Genomic DNA, 7,046 nt, shown 5'->3' with positions numbered 1-7,046 from the left:
TATCAGAGCGCAGCCAAGTTCCTTAACCAATCAGAGCACACGTCCACCCATTCAGAACACGACCAAGTCCCCGCCCCCTCAGTTCAAACCCCACTGGCAGTTAAAAGAAAGAAACAGCAGACATTTCATATTACACTGAGAAGCACAAAGCTAAAAGCACAAGCCTGATGATGATGAATGTGATTTCATCGAAACGTCAACCATCCATCCAAACAATCCAAAACCAGACCCGAAACCAGACCATGACTCAGAGGCAATCAAACAAACAAACATCATTTATTTGCATTACACTTACAATACTTAAACACCAAGGACTATGGCCCAGCAACAACAACCAGCCAATCAAACAGCCCGAAACCATACCATGATTCAGCAACATCTGGACAAATAATACCCACACCAATTTACATCACACAAAAAGATATTTAAAGGCCAGTGCTCTGACAGACAAGCACAATTCAAAGCACACTGAAGATGTCCCCCCGAATGGAGACGAAATGTTTGCAGACAAATTACCAAGCTCGATCAAACAACTGCCCAGAAATTAATATAGAGATTTTTTTCCTTTTACAAAGTTCATTATTCACCACTATGAAGTATCAAACCCACTAGCAATTCAAAATAATTTCATATGGATTTCATATATGTTGGCCACACATCTAGTTATCCTCTTGAGATAGTAAACAAAACCACCCAGAAAAGTTAGCATTCATGAAGTTAGTGGAACTATGAATAAATGAGGCAAAGAAAGGGAAGAGTTAAGCAGCAGAGGTAATAAAAATAATTTATTGGTGATTTGTAACTCGTGAAGTCTTACACAGCATCTTTTATAAAAGGGTATCTTGCCTGTTCAGCAAGTTCTCAAAACCCCAGATGTTATCAGCCCCCAAAGCTGCTATCTCTGGTTTAGCATGTTCTGCAAGCACAGTCAATGCAATATCTAAATAACTCAGCAAACTTATTTTAATGAAGAGAATGCCTGAACAACTTGGTAAACTGTCATTATACATTTATATATTTTTTTTTGCATACATAGGTAATTTTCTCTTTTTCCTTGTTGAATTGTGCATGACATAAAATCTGGTTGTTCCCAGTTTTGAGTCATTATGGAAGAGTAACTACACAAGACTGAGACTGACCTGAAAGTGGATTAAAATTGGCAGGCTACAAGAATATATGGAAATTGATGTTACATAGGACATAGAAATGAAGCCTTAATAATTAAAAGAGATATACAAGCAACAAACCTGCATAACTTTCCTATACTGGATTTACAAAACAGACTTCTTAAAGTTTTGAAGAATTTTCTGAGAAGGGGCAAAGAAAAAATGAAAAGAAATCATGGCAATATTTGAAGATATTAAAGATTAAGATCTTAAGAGGACTGTAAAAAGAAGGAATATATTTGATCAAGGTTAAAGATGTTGATAAGTGCTGTTATCTCTGGTGACACTCCATGCACTTTTGCTGACCATGAAAGATCAACAAAACGATGAATGACAAGGCTTTAAGGATTTGTGCATAGATAAGAGATGGAATATGGGAAGAAGAACTCACTGTATTTTAAGAGAAGAAGATAAGGTACTAAAATTTGTTGTATTTGTTATGAGGGATGAGACACATCTTTTTTTTAACATAATCTTAGTTTTTCTTTCTTTTCTCTTCTATTTTTTAATTTATGAACTTTCTTTTTATTCTTTCCTTTTTAATTTAGCAAACACCTTTCCCTATGTTTTGTTTATAGGTTTGGGAAAATGAATTCCAAAGTGATTTATTCTATCATAGCAATAGGCGTCACCATAATTTTCATTGTAATCTTGGTGTTCCAAAATAGAGGAGAAAAAACAACTTATTGTGAAAATTCTTCCCAGAAAAAGGGGCAAGAGGAAAGTTGTCAGGATGCTGGCAGCCAGATATTTCAAGATTTAACTCCAGAAGAGATAATGCAAGTAAAGAGGTATTTACAGTCCAACCTGGGAGTGCCACTGGTGGAGACACCTCAAGCCAAGCCATCAGACAACTGCATTGTATGATCACCTTGCAACTCCCTCCCAAAGCACAAGTATTACAATTCCTAGATCATCAAGGATCTCAGCCAGCATGGGAAGCTCTGGCTGTGGCCCTTTTTGGAAATCAGATCCCAATGTGACAGAATTTGTGGTGGGTCCACTTCCAGAACCAACATATCATGAAGATATCACTGTAGAAAAGTATGGAGGGAAATTGCCTTATTCTCAAAGGATGATTTTGGGAAATGAGTTTCGTGAAATCCATGATTTCTTAAAGAGAAATGAATACCTGAAGGCTCCAAATTTCATGCAAAAAGTTCTAAATTACAATGGAAGCAATCTTCAGTATAGCAGTCAAATGCCACCTGGGCTATAATCAGGAGATCGCAAAATGTGGGTGAGCCATTTCCACTATTTGCATCCAGTTGGTTTTGAGGTCCAAGTGGATCATTGTAGCCTGGATGTTTCTGAGTGGAAGGTAAATCAAAGTGTTTTATAATGGACAATACTTCGAAGACCTTGAGAGACAATTCAATATGGGAAAGGTTAGAGTAGACAAGGTTAAAGAAGCCCCTCCTGATGGGGGTTACTCATCACTGAAGCAGAGGGTGCCACCAAAGTTCCAGGCCCTTTGCAGTATGAACCTTGTGGACCATGCTATACGATTCGCAATAACCATGTCACTTTTCTGAGATGGAGTTTTGCATTTGGAATTGATGCAAGCAGGGGTCCACGTATCTTTGATGTCATGTTTAATGGAGAAAGAATAATCTATGAGTTAAGTTTGCAAGAAGCAAGTGCTATCTATGGCTCCAACAGTCCTAAATCCATGTTGATCAGATACATGGATGCCAGTTTTGGACTTGGATCCCATATCTTTCCACTCACCCAGAGTCTAGATTGTCATTATTTATCCAGTTACTTGGACTTGCACTTTTTTATGGTACTTCATTACCTGTTAGCCATAAAAATGCTATCTGCATCTTTGAGCAGAATGCTGAGCTACCCATACGACGACATTATGAAAGCATCCAGTCTCCTTTTTATGGAGGGTTGGCAGATTCAAATCTGGTGTTCTGAACCATATCTACAGTTGGCAACTATGACTTTGTCTGGGATTTTATTTTCCACCAAAATGGAGCTGTTGGTGTTCGGATCCATGCCAGCGGGTACATTATATTTGATTTTTACTTTGGTGATACCAAAGACTTTGGCAATAGAGTGCAAGAATTAGTGCTGGGAACAATTCACATCCATAATATTCATTTCAAGGTGGATTTGGATATTGGTGGTAAATAGGAAAAAATATTTGTAATTTTCAATAAAATTATAGATTCTTTGCCTCAATCTGCTTTCTCACAACTGTTCTAATATCTGTGAGAGCTATAATGAAGAAAGACTCAACAATATGTTTTCAACAGGTGCGGAACAAAACTTTATGCTGGTAATGTTCTTTAACAATTTAGGAGAAAAGATTTTTCAGAATTGTTAATTTCTGCTTTTATTATAATTGTGATTTTTTTGTTTTATTTATTGGTCCAAGACTAAAGAAAGATAAAGTTTTTTAATATCAAGTTTATTTATTTCACTATTGGGCTCCTAGAACAACCTAATTTAAATACAATATGCAGTGTCATAATAACAATAAAATCAAATCAGTGGCTATTCAGCAAGATATCATGCATCAAACTTACAGTAATTATGTCTTCATATATTTCTGGAGCTTGAATATATAAAATAGTTCTAGAATCAACACTTTTGAAATATTTGCAGATGTCAATTCACTTAAAGGTGAATCTGAAAATTGGTTGTTTTTAGGTGGATTTGGAACTGGTAGCTGGTTTCAGGGCAGAGGAATAAAACTAGAAATCTTTTTTAGAGTATTTCCTCACTCACTTGTTTCTGATCCAGCAAGATGCAATGGCTAACTTGAACTGCTTTGAAGATTTAGAGGAAGACCTGAAAATACCTCATGAAAATGTGCCACATATAATTCATATATTTGCCACAGGGTGGAGCTGCATGTCTATCTAGTATTTTCCAATAATTATTTCATAATATTTCTTGGGTGCATTTCTGTTTCTTTGGGACATAAACACATTCTCTCTGCCATATTATTTTTAACACTGACTATTTTAAATGCTGCTGCTTTCCAGACATTGATCCCATAAAGTCTTGCTATGTACAACAAAATAGAAATGATTAAAGCATATATAATTATTTCTTTTATAAGTTTCATGTATTTCCTATTAGGATAGGACACACATTGTGTGGCTCTTATTTAACACCATTGATCTTCATTAGTGGTGTGGTCTAATTGCATGCTAATGCAGACAATATATAAAAATTGTAGTGTAAATCCAATAATATCATTACCATAGCTTTCTTCAAATTACTCCAAAATACTATATACAGTCCTGGCGTCTTCAAGAGTACACTCAATTCAATTACATGTGCAAACATTTGGATTTGAATTTTTCAATGAGTTTCAGTGAGCGCATAAAGACTCTCTACATTATTTCTGGAGACAGAAGTGAATCTCGTATTAAGATTACAAACTGGAGAGAGCTGAATTCTTGAGCCAAGGCAAGGTATAAGAGTATGCATGGATATAATGGTCCTGAATTACATAATTCTAATCAAGATTCCTTCCCAAATAGAGAAGATGAATACTCAGAAAATCTCTCTATGCTAATATGCAAAGACATTGTCAAGGAAAGGTGTGAGATTGTGTTACCTAACTTGCAAATATATTTTTAAAAGACAAAAAGCTAATATGTTCCCACCTTGTTTCAACTAAATATTAGAAAATAAGTAAAGGAGAATGAATAACCTCACCGAATGATTTGTTCTAATAAACAATTATCTGAAATATTTTAGTTATGCCTAATCTCTAATTCAGTTATATCATTTTTGTTTTGTTTTGTTTTGTGTACTAATATTTGCAGTGTTTTTTTTACATTTGTATCATATTCAGTCTGGAAAACTAATTATACATGCACTTATAGCAATTTCATCACTTTGCTAGCAAACATTTATTCCACAAACAAGTTTGATTTTAAGAAACTGAAAATGCAACAAAAATGTTTTGATTTATCAACAGCTACTCAAATACTAATTGTTCTACCTCTTTTCTTTCTGAGGTGTGAAAAATACCCTGGTTGGAAATGACATGGCTTTTGAGACCTTGCAGGCCCCTTGGAGCCCAGAACATAAGATCCATTGAATGAAAATGATTAGAAAAGTTTTGAACATTGAGAACAAGGCAGCATTCCGTCTCCATGACAACATGCCCAGATACCTTTATTTTGCATCCAACAGCACAAACAAGTGGGGCCATGAGCAAGGCTATCGGATCCAGATGGTCAGATTTTCTGGAGACAATCAATAATAATAATCGCAATAGTAATAGTATTAATAAATAAATAAATCTCAATCTCTGCAACTCCTCTTGTTTTCCCTTTTAGTTATAAGAGGGCTGTTACAAAGAGGAAGGAAAATGAACCTTTCAGCACCACTGTCTACAATCAGGTTGACCCATGGAAACATCCCGTGGCCTTTGCTGACTTCATAAACAATGAGAGTATTGTCAATGAAGTAAGTAATGATGAATCCTACCTAGCACTGAAGCACCTTGCAGAATATTATCTCTCAATCTGGTGCTGCCCAAATGCATTGGAGTTGAAGTCAAATTTATTTGGAAGACATCGGTATAGGAAGATAGCCTGTTAGACTGTCACCCAAAGCTTGCTTAAAGGTTTTCAGAAGCACTTTCTCTTTAGGGAAAAAAAAAACCAGATGTAGTAATCTTTCTGATGCTTGCTCAGTGGGCAACTTAAATTCTCCTGTACTGGGCCTCAGTTTTCCTCTTTGCATTTTTTGTTAACTGAGGTATAGTGACCTTGGAAACTTGAAGCAAACATGTATGCATGGAATTTATGCCTTATATTTTGCATTTTTTTTAAAATGGCTTTTTAATACCATGGCTGATAAAATTTTGCAGAATGGATATAAAGTCTTTTCTAACAATGTTGTGTTCCAGTTTTCCATTTCTATACATCTTGAATTCTGAGTAGGCAAGAATAAAGTCATGCTGTCAGATTATCCCCAGATTTTACTAAACAATTTTTCATCTGCTACTTTAATTATCAAACTCTGAATCTACTCCATCATCTTTCCTTTTAATAGGTATTTTATCTAAGATACCACAATGATATTGTCTATTTCCCTTTCACAGGATCTGGTTGCTTGGATCAATGCTAGTTTTCTTCATATTCTACATGGGGAGGACATACCCAGTACTGCAACCCTTGGAAATGTAGTTGGTTTCTTCTTGAAACCATAAAATTATTTTGATGATGACCCTTCCATGTATTCTCCAGATAGTGTTTATTTCAACCACCTGCAGGACCCCGCTTCCTGTGAGGTCAACCAACTTACATGTCTGGCAAAAATAGCTTCATGTCTGCCCATTATTCCTCCTTTCACTTATGAGGGTTTTCAAAACATGACAATTTTCTAATGCCTTCTTTTTGACAGGTGACCTAGAAATTGGAAACAAACAATAAATGTTTATTACAGGTAGTTAATACTGAGGAGTTACCATGGTTTTCTTTTCTTAAATATTCTGGGCAGAGTGATAGGTATAGGTATAATTCCTTCCCCTCCCCTCTTCTTTTTTCTGCAGCACTAATGGATATTTTTGCCTAATCATTAGACTTCCATGTTCAGGAAAGTGTGATGGAATAGAATTCTCTGCAAATGTATTATTTTCTTATCTATGGGAATACCTGTGTTAAAGTTGTATTTTGCAACATGTTGTTTGGTTTTATGAAAGCAATAAAAGGCTTTTGGAGTTAGAAGGATATAACCTGAGATTTGGGTTAGACAGTACCATAAAATTAGAGCTAATGTAGATTTTGAAAAGGCTTAGCTATCCCATACTGAGAATAGTAGTAGCTCTTAGCAATAGCACATAGATTTATATACTACTTCAGACTGTTTTACAGCCCTCTCTAAGCATTTTACAAAGTCAGC

At 35.5% G+C, this 7,046-nt stretch overlaps 1 pseudogene; it reads left to right on the top strand.

The window, feature by feature from the left end:
- LOC107288046 overlaps positions 1-6,531 on the top strand; it is a 10,392-nt pseudogene extending 3,861 nt beyond the window's left edge.
- The last annotated feature ends 515 nt before the right edge of the window (positions 6,532-7,046 follow it).

Source organism: Protobothrops mucrosquamatus, unplaced genomic scaffold, assembly GCF_001527695.2.
Source record: "Protobothrops mucrosquamatus isolate PMUCROS unplaced genomic scaffold, P.Mucros_1.0 scaffold470, whole genome shotgun sequence".
NCBI classification, from domain to species: Eukaryota; Metazoa; Chordata; class Lepidosauria; order Squamata; family Viperidae; genus Protobothrops; species Protobothrops mucrosquamatus.
The sequence above is the reverse complement of the archived record's forward strand: the minus strand, read 5'-3'. Positions and strand labels throughout refer to the sequence as shown.